Source organism: Equus przewalskii, chromosome 16 (assembly GCF_037783145.1).
Source record: "Equus przewalskii isolate Varuska chromosome 16, EquPr2, whole genome shotgun sequence".
Lineage (NCBI taxonomy): Eukaryota > Metazoa > Chordata > Mammalia > Perissodactyla > Equidae > Equus > Equus przewalskii.
Window position 1 is genome coordinate 79,116,894 of NC_091846.1, and position 15,368 is coordinate 79,132,261.

A 15,368-nucleotide genomic window follows, 5' to 3' on the forward strand; every position below is an offset into this window, starting at 1 on the left:
GAAGAAATATTTATACACCCACGTGCATAGCAGCATTGTTCACAACAGCCAGAAGATGGAAACAACCCAAGTGTCCATTGACAGAAGAATGGCTGAACAAAATGTGGTCCATCCATACAACGCAATATGATTCAGCCCTAAGGAGGAAGAAAATTCTGACACCTGCTACAACATGGATGAACCTTGATGACATGATGCTCAGTGAAATAAGCCAGACACAAAAGGACAAATACTGTATGATTCCACTCACGTGAAGTACCTAGAGTTGTCAAATTCTTAGAGATGGGAGTAGAATGGTGGTGGCCAAGGACTAAGGAAACAGGGGAATGAAGAGTCAGTATTTAATGGGAACAGAGTTTCAGTTTTGCAGATAAAAAAAGTTCTGGAGATGGACGGTGGTGATGCTTGTATAATAATGTGAACCTGCCTGATACCACAAATGTATACTTAAAAGTGCTTAGAATGGAAAATTTTATCTTATGGATATTTTACCAGCATTTTGTAAATTTTTAAAAATTGACTAAAGTCTATAATATCAAATATCCAGTCAATGTTCACAATTTCCCAGTTGTCCCATAAAGGCCTTTTTTTAGTTGGTTCGTTCAAATCACAATCCAAACAAAGTCCATTCATTGCAGGTGGCTGAAACACGTCTTAACCTCTTTTCTCGTCTATAACTGTTCTTACCTCCTTTCCACTCGTGCTGCTTATTTCTTGAAGAAACTAAGTCTTTTGACTGTAACAGTTCCCATAGTCTGCATTTTGCTGATTCCATTCATGTGATTCTCTGTCCCCTGGATTTTCTGTAGATTGATCATTTTTCTGGAACAGTACTGTCCAATAGAACTTTCTGCAATGAGGGGGATATTCTCTATCAGCACTAACACAGTAGCCGCCAGCCATTGTGGCTATGAGCACTTGAAATGTGGCTGGTGCAGCTGATGGACCGAATCCTAGTTTTAAGTAATTTAATTTTAAGTACTTTCAAAAGCCCGGTCTAGAACAGCACGGTCCTAGAGACTTGATTAGATTCAGGCATTTTTTTGCCCAAGAAGCATTTGATGGGGTATTTCCTCAGGTGATCAGGGATCTGCCCCAGAACCCAGCACCAGTGCCCTGGGGGGGTGGGGGTGGGGGTCAGAGTTACCTCTGTGGGGCGCATAGCTGGCCCAGTACGTGGACTGTCCCTGCTCACACCCCTCTGGCTTCTGCCAAGATTGACCTGTGCTTCTCACTGGTTGAGAAGCAGAGAAACAAGAGGGCAGTGACCGACGGGGGCCACAGAGCCACCGAGGACTAGAGACAGCATCACACCAGGCATCTTACTCAAACCCACACCCTTAGCCTCTGCTCTCCTGCCTGCTTTGATCTGGTTTCTTCCCAAAACGTTTATCTTCTGTGGCATGTCCACAAAATCATTATCTCCTTCTCTCATCCTCATTTTACATCAGTCTGCTCAGGGACCTTAAATTCAGGAATATATGAATTTCTTTAAATACCCCTTCTATGATTTTCGATGCATCTACCCATTTTTCCCTGCCTGCTGTTGGACTGAAATTCTGAACTATGTTAATATTGACTCCATTGTTGCCAGCCATCTGTTCTGTTAAAAAGAAAGTGAACTCCTCAAGGTCTTTTTTTATAGGCATAAATGGATTATTTTCTCTTCTAGTCATTTTGCTTTGTTTTAAATGAGTGAACTTACAATAATGAAAAAGATTAGCTAGTACCCCGTGCCACTGAGGTTGGCCACTGCACCGTTGTTACAGGTGCTCCACGATGGGGCAGCTGCTGCTTTCTACCTCCGCTGAGCACGTGCACGGATGTGCTGAGCATCAGGAAACTGACAGGTCACTTGTGAGCCTTGCAACCTCCTCCCAGTGACTTGACATGTGGTGCAAATTGCAAGGCGGTTCAGAATGACTTTCATCTCTCACAGCGTATGTTCAGAGAGGCGACCAGTGGCCCTACGTGCCACGGGCAGTGATGGTGTGGACAGGAGGGAAAGTGGCTTTGCAGGGCCTCCAAGTATGTTCAAACGCCAGCACTGCATAGTCCTGACCGTGTGACCTTGGGCTAGTCATCGATGCCTCCTGAGCCTCTGGGTTGTCACCTGTAAAATGGAGGAAATGCACCACATTGCACAGTTTCTGCGGGCTGCATCACGGTAAGGACACACCCCACGTGGCCCCTCTCTGCAGGTGGAGAAGATGATCCGACAGATTCCGTGGAAGGAGAATGTTGCTGAAGGAAATGGACAGGCCCCGCGCAGAGGGAACTAGCTCATCGGCCTCATCAAAGGAAAATGTTCCTCTGCCTGGGGGAGGCCACTGGGTCGATGGCACTGCAGAGACACAACTCAGAGTCTTTACTGTCTTTACAGGAAGGGGAGTCAGCGTGTAAGAATCCAGGCCTGACAACAGCAGGTGTCCTTCTCGTGGTGGGAAGAGGAGACGAAGGTGCAGAGGGTTGAATTGTGTCACCCCAAAACTCACGTGTTGAGGTCCCAGCCCCCAGCGCCCCAGAATGTGACCGGATTTGGAAATAGGGTTTGTACAGAGGTCATCGAGTGAAAGTGACGTCATTAGGGTGGACCCTAATCCACCTTATAAGGAGGGTTGTTACAAGGTGGGGAAATTTGGACACGGACAGACATCCAGGGAGAGTGCCATATGTACGTGAAGACGGACACCTACAAGTCGAGGAGAGGGCCTCAGGAGGAACCAGCCCTGCCTTCACCTTGACCTCCGCTTGTGGCCACCAGCCTGCGAGACAGAGCTTTCCCGTCGCGCAAACTGCCCAGGCCGTGCTGCTGTGCTGCGGCCGCCCCAGGAAACTAATTCAATGGCCAAATCAGAAAGGATGTCCGGCTCAGAACCCAAATTAGACCTGAAGAAGCAGAGTATGTGGAAAAAAGAAATCTGCTGCACGTTAGGGGTATGGGTCCCCCCGCCCACCTCCTGCTTGGCGGTCAGGCACAGCCTTCACCAGCGCTGCTCGCCCAGAATCACTGGGTCCCAGCAGCCACCGGCTCAGCCCGGCCACCTCTTCTCCACCCCGCACAGGCTGGCAGCCAGGATGGGTCTGTCTGCCGCAGCCTGCACAGAGAGCTGCCTGGAGGACCAGCTGCACCACAGGCCCCCAGGCCTGAGGTCTACACAGAGCTGACTCGTGCCCCAGGTCTCTGCTGGGCACCTTGGGCAGGCCCTCAACCTGGGCACCGGGTCCTGTCCCAAACCCCAGCTGCGAGCAAAGCCCTCAGGTGAGTGGACCACCACCTAGAGACACAGCCTGGGAGGGGGCCTCAGCCGGCAGACGCCCCCCAGCCTGTCAAGTCTTGGGGTCTGGAGGTGTAAGCCCTATGGCTAGGTCAGTCTCCCACATTGTGTCTCTCCTTTCCCTCCAGCTCATCAAATCCTCCGTTACACAAACATTTTTTCTCTCTCTTCCATCTTCTTTTTCCTTTTCGTTTCTTCTTTTCTTTCTTCCTCCTTTAAACACACTTTGTCTTAAATAATATTGTAAACTCCCAGGTGACAAGACTACTTCTTATTTTCTTCTTAGTGATGAATGCTTGGATTTTTCCCATTATTGGCTAATTTGCACAATGCTGCAATGAATAACCTTTTGCATACAATTATCACATGTGAAGATACATCTTTAGGATCAATTCCCAGACATAGGATTGCAGCTGTGATTTTAATAGGTATTGTTAGTGTGCACGCCCCCCCCCCCCCCAGCACACCAATAACATATGTACTGCTTTCCCAGCCCACAGAGCATATTTCCAAATTTTGGATTTTTATCAGGCTTCTGAGTCAAAACTGGTATCTCAGAAGGTTGAGCATCTTCTCACCCATTTAAGGGTCATTTGCATTTCCTTTTCTGTGGACCAATCTGTTCACTCCTTTGCCTGTTTTTCTTCGGGGTCGTTGGTCTTTTCTTATTGATTTGTAAGACACTTTACATATGAGGGAAATTAGTCCTTTGTGATATCAGTTGCATTTCTTTTAACTACAGTTGAATTTCTGAGTCTTAATTAGTTTTATCCAACCCAGGTTATAAAGGACTTTGCCCATGCCTTATTCTAGTATTTGTATGGCTTCGTTTGTTTATGTTTAATTTTTGGTCCATTTGGAGTCTATTCCAGTACCTGGTGTGATATGTGACTCCAAATCCATTTTTTCCTATTGGCTTTGCAGTTATCCCAACACTGCTTATTGGAAAGCACATCTTTCCCTTGACTTGAGACATTACCTTTGTCAGTACTCATCTGTGTACTATCGTTCCTGCATCTGAACCTTCTCGCTGCCCCGGCTCCCCTCTGTCAGCGCCCGGCACCACCCTGCTCAGTGACTGAGTCTTCGTGTTTCCTGCCAGCTGGGCTGGGGCCCCTTCGTTGCTGTTGTTTTTTAGGATCTCTTGGCTGTTACTTATTTTTCCTTATGACCTTTAAAATTAGCTTTTTTAGATTTAAAAAAATCACTGTTAGTAGTTTTATTGAGATCATATTGCATTTATATGATAACTTAAGGGGAATTTACATCTTTCTGGCTTTGAGGCTTTTTATTTGGGACAACTGTGTCCCTCCGTTGGCTCCAGGTCTTCTTTATGTGCATGGGCTGAGCACCAAAGCTCTCCTTTCGGACCTTACTCACAACTCTTGCCTTTATTTCTAGTTTTTGTTGTGTCTGATGCTGCCGTTGTCATTTTTGTGACTATAAATGGGGGTCTTCTTCCATTTTATATTCTAATTTGTTGTTTGATTTTAAGACATATGTTCAAAACCAGTGGCCCAACCTCTCCAGAAGTGACAATATCATGAAAGCCAAACCAATAAAAAGAAACAGCAAAAGAAAAGCAGATAGGAGGACTCCTCAGATTAAGAGGAAATTGAGGTACCAGGACCAGTTCAGGTGATGCGTGATTCCTGCTTGGATCTGTACTTGTAAAAACCTACAGAGAACATTTTGGGGACAATTAGGGAAATTTGTTCAGGGCTGTATAAGGAGCTGTTGACACTGAGTCAAGGGTAGGTTGCTTAGTTGGAAAGGGTGTCGAGATTTTCTAGGAGAATGCCCTTGTTCTTAGTCCCCCCTTGAGTGTTGGGTAAAGGACCACCACTCTGCCATTTACTTTCAAATGGTTTGGCAACAAATGAGAATAAGACAGAGCTGCACGCACACCTCACACGTACTGAGAGAGAGCAGACAAGAAACAATGTTATCAATTGGTGAATACCAAGTGTTATTGCATTATTCTTTCAGCTTTTCTGTAAGTTTGAAATTTTTCAAAATAAAAAGTTGGGTCAGGGGCCGGCCCAGTGGCATGGTGGTTAGGTCCGTGTGCTCTGCTTTGAAAGCCCAGAGTTCACGGGTTCGGATCCTGGGTGTGGACCTACACACCACTCATCAAGCCATGCTGTGGAGGCATCCCACATACAAAACAAAGGAAGACTGGCACAGATGTTAGCTCAGGGAAAATCTTCCTCAAGCAAAAAGAGGAAGATTGTCAATAGATGTTAGCTCAGGGCCAGGGCCAATCTTCCTCACACACACAAAAAAAAAAGATGGGGTAAAAAGAAAATCTCTGTAAAATGATTGGTGTATCGTATGTCTGCGCAATGATCCTTTTGGTGGTTTGCACACTGGGAAGGACCAGAATTCTAGGTAGAATACAGAGGATTTTAAACATCTGTGGGGCATCTCCCACCTCTGCTCCCCTCAAGTCCCCGGTGGGGCGCAGCCTCAGCTGCATTCTCTCTCGGCTCTGGCAGAAAATGCAAAGCCCTCTCCACACCCCCAGCTGCAAGAATTGCTTCATTTCTGTACTTAAAATGTCCTGATCCACTACCTTCCAAAATTCATTTAATGTTAAGGATTGTCTTCCCACCACACACATCCCGCCCCTGCACCGTGCCCCCTGCCTGGGCCTGCAGCTGCCTGGCTCCTGCCGTGGTTGGGATGAGGCTGCTCTCGCCCCTTGGCCTTCCGTCCCTCCCGGGCACTGGAGCTCCTCCAGGACACCAGCAGCGGGGCGGAGATGGTGCCTCAGCTGAATAGGTGATGTCCACGTGTGCTTCGTCCAATGCACTCCAGAGGACAGGTCCAGCCGGCACAGCCCCCTCTCTGGCCTCCACCATCAAAGCAAGGTCCCCAGTCTGCAAGGTGACAGAGCAAGGTCTCCAGCTGGTCCTGTAGAGCCCCTCAGTCTTGACTTGAGGTGAGGGGGTTAAAAATAAGAAACTTGCACTCTGTGAGAGAGAAGCCACAGCCATTTTGGAGGGTCTGGCAGGAAAAGAGAGGCACAGTCCACACAGCCAAGAGGTCAGGGACGGTGCCCAAAGGCTGACATTTGAGATGTCTTAGATATGAAGTGTTTGCCAGATGAAAGGAAGGATAAAGGGCGGAACGGGGCAGACTCAGGGTGGGGGTGGACCCACATGTCCAGCCACTGCATGTAATTTACAAATGGGGCAGCTAAGTCTCAGAGAAAAGCAGAAATAGGGGGGCCAGATTGAAGGGGACCCAGGAAGACATGCCACCCGGGTTTTATCCTGGAGAAATAGGGAGCCACTGACAGGTTTTCAGCTGGACCCTGCTCCCGTTTATCTGCACTTTACAAAGATCATTCTGGAAACAATGTGGAACGTGGGTTGGAGGGGGAGCCAGACTGGGGACCCAGGACAGCAGGATTTAGCCCAAGCGCTAGAGGAGGAAGCTGGCGGCCGAGAGGAGGGGGTCAGTGGAGGAGGCTGTGCCCTGGGCCCGACCGGACGGGGGCTGGGGGCAGAAGGGTGGAGCCTCTGTCTTGGAGGCTCCTGCTGCGGTGGGGGTTCATTCAGAGAGGGAGCGATGAAGGGGAGGACGAGACCGCGAGTGCACACAAGCAAGTGCTTGCCTGCGCTCTACGTTGTCTGTGAAAAAGACTTCCAGATCACACCAGGAGAGAGAGAGGAAGAAGAGACTGGGAGACGCAGACAGACAAAGGGCAAAGGGGCTGTCGGTGCTGACGGGGCGGCCAGCGGTCAGTGGTTCTGGGAAAGATCCTTGTCCAGCAGCAGCTCCAACAGGTGGCTTGGACATGGAGGCACCGTTTTCCAAAAATACCCGTGAACATGTTTCTCTATGCTGGATCACTGTAAGGAATATATGCTACAAAGTCACCAGACACGGAGGCAGGAGGACGTGGGAAGGGGTGGCGGGTGCAAAATGAATGTAATGTGGGTGGACGCCGTGAAGGCACTGGGAGACACCGTGCTGGACACAGTTGAGAGGAAGGGTGTTAGGTACCGTGATGAGCATGTGGAAATTGCGTGAGCGAAAACAAAGCCAACTGACACAGTCCCACGTGGTGGGGACAGGAGAATCTGTGATCCATCCAGAGGTCATGGTGCTCTCAGAGAGCCCCAGGAAGAACACCAGACCACATTTGGGAATGAATACTGCATTCACAGAGGTGCAGAGTTCTATCGAGGACAGTTGTGGTGTGGGAGTCATTGCTGCCTTCATCCTCAGGGACACACAGCGCCCTCGGCACCTGCCGGGTCCTCGGAGCTCCTGCCTCGGTCTCCATGGCCTTCTCAGCCCAGCTGGCTGGTTGAGGGGATTCAAGAGGGCTTGGAAGGAGCCATAGGCTCTAGAAAGGAGGAAGAGGCATCTCAGAAGAGGAAGATGATGAAGACACAGACTTTGCAAGTTATACTGAACGGAAGATTCATTATCCTCTAAAACTTACAGTGTTACTTATCTGATAAAGTTCACTAGTTTTGTGGGTGGATTTGTTCTTTCCCGTCTCTAGGGCAGCATCTGCATTATTTTCACCAACTGATTCATGGTCAGATATACGGTTCTCATCTAAGCACAGCTCTCCTCTGCTGGACACGGGCAGCAGGCTGCAGCCAGAGCGGCACAGATCACTCAGTGTACAGGATGCAGGCCGAGGTTGGAGCAGGTGCACAGAGAAGGCCCGGAATTGAGTCGAACAGATAGAAAGACCCACAGAGTTTAGGAGCAGTGTCAGAGGAGCAGCATCATTGAGGAGGAAAGGGCAGAGCAGCGTGGTCACGGTTTAAGAAGCAAGCGGCCATCGGCAGTGAGGGGCCCAGCCCAGAGGGGAAACAATGCCCTCTGCCCTGGGCCCAGCAGGCTCCAGTGAGTGCTGCCCCGGTCAGTGCAGGCCTGGCCAAACGCTCAAGACAAACTGTATCCAGAAACTCTCAGGCTGCCCCGATGAGTGCACCATAAGCAGATGCACATTGACCGCCCAAGGCTCCATTGGCACGATCTTACCCATAACCCAGCGTGCTGGTAGCTCGGCTCTCTCAAAAACGCTTGAAGAAACTCAGGCTTTGGGAATGTGACTTTGTCAGATAAACAAGAGTCTCACTGTCTTTGTGAAGAGAGAAAACGGTTTAGGAGAAAAATATGAGACACCAAATTACATAAGCTACTTCAGATAAAGATGGCTCCGCACCCAAACTGAGTTGTTGGCGTAAACAGAGGGAGGGGTAGACGGAAAATAACGCCCCTGATAACTGAAACCTTTATTCCACAGCATTTCTGCTAACAAACCACAGCGCATCTTTACTCTGCGCGCCCAGAGTTCTTCCCGCAGCCCTCTAACGGGACTCAGTTTCTCTCTCTGCCACGCCGTGTCCCCAGAACACTGGACGGTAATTTGGAAGACGAGCTGAAGATGTGGACCTGATATGAACCTGTAAAGGGAGGCCTGGGGACCCTGAGGTCGTACTGGAGGCCTGTCTGAGCCATCTTTACCCCGACAAGGGCGCCACTAAAATTTTTTGCTAACTGGATATTGTTAAAAAGAGCATATGAGGGGCTGGCCAGGTGGTGCAGAGGTTAAGTTCGCACGTTCTGCTTTGGCAGCCTGGGGTTTGCCGGTTTGGATCCCGGGTGCGGACATGGCACCGCTTGGCAAGCCATGCTGTGGTAGGCGTCCCACATATAAAGTAGAGGAAGGTGGGCACGGATATTAACTCAGGGCCAGTGTTCCTCAAAAACAAAAACAAAAAAGAGCAGATAAATTCCAAGAATCTGACTCTGGCTGATTGGCACCTGAGAGGGCGGGCTTCTTTAGAATGGGTCCTGGTGACAAGATGCCAGCTCTGACCTGGGGTTGGGGGGTGACAGGTGCCACAGAGAGTGAAAATGGCAGAGATGGACTCCACTTTTGAGAAGCGCCCGCAGAACCACTGCCTCTTTCCCCAAAACTGGGGCAGGTGACAAAGAGAAGGTGGACGTGAGTTTTCAACGGATTCCTGTCTTCTCTCTGCCTAAGCTACATTCTCACAGTCCGACACTGCTCGAATTTTCCCAGAGTTTCTAAGGACCCAAACTTCGCCCCACATCCACCTCCCATCTAGTAGAAAGTATTTTATTTTATCACACAGGTTAGGTTTCTGTGCCTGTCAACAAAGGCCTCCTTCTCAAGGAGACAATCTGACTGACATATTTTCACACCCACGGAATTCCACATGAAGTCAAAGTCCAAGCAAAATGCCACAGTCGCGAAGCCCGCAAGCTGAGATCGATGCCGGGCTCGGGCGGTCCCGCAGGTGGGGTCCGAGGCCGCGGCTTTGTTTCACGGCCCGGGAGGCAGGTGCCCAGCATCCCCAGCAGCCACACTGGGTCGTGGGTTCTGTGAGAGGGCCGTGTCTGCCTCTCCCGTGGTCGCCCCTCATCCACTTGCAGGCCTACTGGAGAGCACAGGGGGTCAAATACGAGAGAAGCAGACGGCTTCTAACGTGGGGAAAGAAATGCAGCGGATGCCTATGATACGCTTTCTGGAAGAGTCTTTGAGCTCACTGGAGATGCCTTTAGGCACGGGAGGCTCGGACATTCCTGAGAGATGGGGACCGTTTGTTTGTCTTGACACGGCCCCCGCCCAGGTGCACAGGATGCCCCTGTGGGCTCCTGTTACGTGAAGGTCCGGGGCTCAGGCAGCAGGAGACGCATCGCTTTGGCTCCTCCGGGGTCCCACTGTGGACGGGCGAACCCCTGGGGGGGAAGAGAGCCATGGGGTGGGTTTTGTTCTTATTTTATGTCACTAGAAGACCTTTCGAGATGCCAGCCAATTCTGATATTCAATGATTATGACAAGTGGCACTATCACTTATCACCCCAAAATAAAGTGATAATGTGAGAGTCCTTGTCTAAGCCCGTGTGCAGCTCTGGGACAGGTTGCCGTCCCGCGGGGCACACATGTCCGCTGAGGTCTTGTCCAGGGGCTGCAGCTCTCAGCTCCACTGGAGGGCTTTTCTGGGCGGTCCGGGGAGGGGGGCAGGGAAGTTGTCACATTTGTTGGAAGACAAGTGGCAAGGAGATATGAGGGTTCCGGTGAAGAGCAGATACTCCCCCGTCACTGCTAACCTCGTGTCCGGGCTCCCAGGGCAGATGCTCTGGGTACCGGAGGCACAAGGGAGAGCCGGCGGGGCCTGCTGCTCCTCCACACTGATGGGCAGGCGCCAGGCGGCCGTGCGCTGAGGGAGGGGACACCTGCTGCACGCGGGGCGGGTGCTGTGCAGGGAGCACTCTGTGCAGTGTCTCCAGTACTCCACGTGGCACCGCCCAGTGCACCTGGCGCTCCGAAGTGCATCTGGGGACATGGAGGCTCGGTGTTAGGCTGTGCCTGACCTCGACATTGTGGGTGGCAGAGGGACCATTTGACCAAGTCCGACAAATCTGGACCTGTGCCCTCGTCTCTGGCTGCCATGGCTCCTCTCAGGAGTGGCAGACGCTCAGAGGAAAGCTTCCGTCGCCAAATCAAGTCGGTGTTTGCTGAGCGCCTGCCCCTGCCTCTTCTGCTGTGGAAATGGCCTCCACAATGCAAACCACTGCGGACATGTGAGGAGGGTTCTCAAATTGGGCAAATGAGAGTTAAATGTGAGGAAAGGGAGCAAAGGGGCCCCACCACAGCCTGGGCTCTGCCCAACATTTCATTACACATTTCAGCAATTTTTTAAAGTTTATTCACGCAGGGGGGTGTTATAGTTGAACTGTGTCCCCTCAGAATTCATATGTTCAAGTCCTAACCCCCAGTGACCCAAAATGTGACCTTATTGGGAGACAGGGCCTTTAACGAGGTGATCGGGTGAAACTGAGGTGACTCGGAGGCCCCAGTCCCGATGACCGGTGTCCTTATGAGAAGAGGAGAAGAGGCACAGAGACAGACACACAGAGGGAGAAGGCCTCATGACGATGAAGACGGATCTAGAAGCCGAGGAGAGGCCTGGAGCAGATGGTCCCTCCCGGCCTCAGAAGGAACCCACTGCCCACACCTCCGCCTTGGACTTCAGCCTCCAGAACGTGAGAGTCCGTTTCTGTTGTTTGAGCCCCCCACCCGTGGAACTTGTTTCGAGAGCTCTGGCAGGCTGATTCGGAGGAGAGTGTGCAACGTACTGGATGAGGATTTGATTATTCCATAGCACACCCACATCCTAACAGAGCTTGAGGACTGTCACCATTGATTGGGTACCCACCTTCTAAGAGCCCTCGACTCCCCAGCGCTGAAGCTTGTATCGCCCACGTCACACAAACACCTCTCCCCACCCAGTGGCCTCACCTAACAGTCCTGCCTGGGGCGTCTCTCCGCCTGGAACACCCTCAGCTCATCTTCTTACCAAATCATACCCGGCCTTCTTTAGAAAAGACCCTGCCACCCCAAGGTGCCTTCCATGGCCCCCTCGGCCCCTCCCTGGTGCTGCCGAGCAGGGAGTTGCTGGACACACACGGTCTATCTGTGCAGAGCGCAGGAGTCATGCAGTCACAAACCACGGGAACCCAAAAATACATCCTCCTCTATTTTTCTGTGACTGCGCCCTATTTTGTTGCAATCCCCAGTCCACCTGGGAGCTGACAACTTAATCTCAGTTGATTCCAGGTTTTCTCAGCCAATTCAGGGTGTTTCTCAATCCAAAAACCTTGGAGTCCGTGACATCTCTTCTCTCAGGTCCATACCCAGTCCATCAGCAAATGCACCCCAAACCTGTGCCCATCTCAGCATCGCCACTGCCACCCACGAACCCTGTCCCCACTGGGTGGTGCACAGAGATCTCCTGTCTGGACGGCGGCCTCCTCATTGGCTCCCTGCTTCCACCCTGGTGTCCCATAACCTACCCTCCACCCAGCAGCTAGTGTGATCTTTGAAAATGTATCACAGTCTTGTCACTCTCTTGCTCAGAATCCTTCAATTGCTCCCAAACTCACTCAAAATTCATGCAAAAGCCTTCGCAGCCCTCCAAGATCACCCCCATGTGTCCTCACTGACCTGACCCCTTTCGCCTTCTCTCATTCTGCTCCAGAAAACTGCTTCCTCGTGGTTCCTTGAGTGCTCCCAGCTCTCTCACCCCAGCGGCTGCTCCTGATGCTCACTCTGTGTAGAAAGCTTTAGACTCTGCCTAGAATCTCATCTTCCCCGACCAACCCGTGTTCCCTCTCCCCTTAACCATGCTTCATTGTTCCCCACAGTGCGGGTCACCATTCAGCATCGGCCTGTGGTGCTTGTGTCTGTTAGTTTCCTGTCTGTTTCCCTGACTGGAGGGCAAGCTCAGGGCTATATCTCCAGAACCCAGATTACTGACCAGCAGGCGGCTCTGAATAACTGTGTGTTGAATTAATGAAGAACGGAGTTACTTTTGCCCCTATAACCATCAACTGAGAAAGATAAGTCTATTCATTCTCCTGGATCTTAAGTTATTCTCTTAACTCCTTGTGTCACTTGTTCCTGCTAGAAACTAGGAGCATTACTACAAATGGACGCATCTCCTGCATGAGAATCATGATTATTTGAAGTGTCTCAAGCGTCACTCTGGAGGAAATGTAAAATACAGTTTCTGGCTGCTGAGGCGCTCTGTGATACAGACGCGCAGCTGCACCAGGCGTGGTGTGTTCACACTGCCAGGTTCAGTGTGGCGGCTCTCTGGGGTTCTTTAAATCTAAGTTGAATAAAACCAAAACTTCAGTATCCCAGTTGCATTCGCACCCCTCAGGTGCTCAATAGCCACACGTGGCTGGTGGCCACCACAGCGGACAGTCAGATCCAGGACATCGCCATCCTCGTAAAAGTCCTTCTGAGAGCTCAGGTCTAAACCCTTGATTGCCTGGAATTATTCTCTGTCTCCAATTACTTTAGAATAAATTGGGGTTATTTAATGCAGAGAGAAAGAAAATAATTTATCCTGTTTAAATACTGTATCGTGGTAACAAAAATTAGCAGATTCATAAAAAATTATTTCAATAAACCATCTTGCCATCTGGCTTAATTCCACATGAACATGTACATGGAAAAGAAATAAGAGAATAAAACCATGTAAAACGAATCTGAGCATCGACATTTGGAACATGCCTGAAATCCTTCCCCGAATGCTTGAAGAGAAGTTTCTACTTTCCCACTGTGGGCGACGGTGCAAACTCGTACCAGCATTTAACACAGGAAAGTCCAGGCCTGCCGGTGCCGAGACACAGCATGGCTGTCTCGGTGGCCGTCACTGGGAAACGGTGCTGCGGGGCGGAGCTTCAGGGGTGCTTGTTGGCATACCTGCTGTTTCCCCTCCATCTTATTTTATCTAAAAATGTGTAGGAACCTCCGATGCTCTGATTCTCACCTCCTGGAAAGGGGATTTCTAGACTTGAAAAGCATGCAAGTTGCTGGGCGCCCTCTTCTCCCGGGGTCGCCACTGGAGCACAGTCGGGAACTCGAGCCTCTTCAACTACACAGCAGAGCTGATAGCTCCTCTCCAGACTTGTATCTCATCCTAAAACAAGGCCACGAAATATGGATTTGAAGACATTCGGGAAGAAAACGCTAAATAAAATTTAAAAAGGCTAAGCTTTATGTATCATAGTCCCACGGTCTCTAAGATGAGTGTGATATTATGTGCTTTTGACTCTCTGGGACTTTGGGTGTGAAATGTGGAAAGGATAAGTACTCCACTTTCAATTTTCCTCCTTTCATGAAGTCACTTCTGTTCGCCAGGCTGAGGTTTCTCTCTCTCCCCACCTATATCCGGTCGTCCTGGCATTTCTTCCTCCTATTTACATTTCAACCTCTCTTCCTCTCTGTCTCAGCTGTCACCGTACGTCTCACAGGGACAAATGCAACAGGCTCTTGTTGGTTTCTCTGGTATGTCTCTGCCTCCTGGAATCTATTTTCCACAGCACAAGAGAACTGCTTACAGTATTTGTACCTGGTTACATCGCTGCTTCAACTCCCTCCATAGTTTTATAGGGAGTTTTTTACTGAAATGTAACATACGTACAGAACAGTGCCCGGCTCACAGGGAATAGCCTGAGGAGTTGTCACGAAGTGAATCCCCCACATGACCAGCACCAGACTTAGAACCAAGGCGTTGCATGTGCGCCAGAAGCCCTGCAGTCACTCTCGCCCCCACTATCCTGACTTCAGACACTGTGGGCGAGTTTACCTGATCTTGAGCTTTCTAAAAGTGGGTCTTACAGTCTGTATTCTTTTGTATCTGGCTTGTTTTGCTTAAAATGATGTTTAAGAGATTCATTGATGTTGATGTGCATAGCAGCAGTCCATTCCATCTTTTCCCGTGCGCTGTTGTATGAATATACTCGGCACCCAGCATATAGAGGGATTTTAATAATATCTGTTGAATGATTACTAAATAATAATACTATCTTTTAAAAGCTTTGCTCAAAACAATGGCGTTCTATAACCCAGAAGTGGTATGCTTGGGGCCATCACAGCTCTCTTTCCAGAATGAGTTCAAACTAGCAATAACCTTTATTCAGATTTCATTTTAAAGAGAAAATGTGCCACGTCTACAAGACAATCCTTTGGCCAACACAGGATTGGGACAGCAAGAAATGAAGACACCTGCTCCCCTTTGCAATGGCACCTGGAACTCTGTTTTCAGAACCCCATCGTCAGCTCGTCTCCAGCATGCTGGTTGGATTCGTTTATTCCAAAGGCTTTATGCTCCCTGGAAAGAAACTTCATCTATTGCTCCTAAACGACTTTGACAGGCAGCTGAAATTATCCTGATGCAAACCTAACCCCATCGAGCAGAAGACCGAAAGCAGGAGCGTGGGAGAGACCCTGCATCTGGTGTGCCTGTGCTTTGTGCACAGGCATCAGCAACGGCATTTTGCAGAAGCGGCTTGTGTTCAGGCGGTTATTGAGAAATCGCCTCCCTATCACAGCATCCCCTCAGTGCACAATTGGCCAGGGCTCACTTCTGCATCCAAAGAAAACGTAGATGTCAAACAAACTATAGAACACGCTGGAAACGTATAGCACACCTCCTTTGGCTAAAATGCACAACTAGTCATTGGAAAGAGGTTAATCTTTTGCTATGTTAATACCCTTAACCTTTTAAGAAA

At 49.9% G+C, this 15,368-nt stretch overlaps 1 long non-coding RNA gene across 3 annotated transcripts in view; it reads left to right on the plus strand.

The window, feature by feature from the left end:
• The window catches only part of LOC103540841 (uncharacterized), a 636,750-nt gene that overhangs the window by 550,025 nt on the left and 71,357 nt on the right, over positions 1 to 15,368 (plus strand). The window lies entirely within an intron of this gene.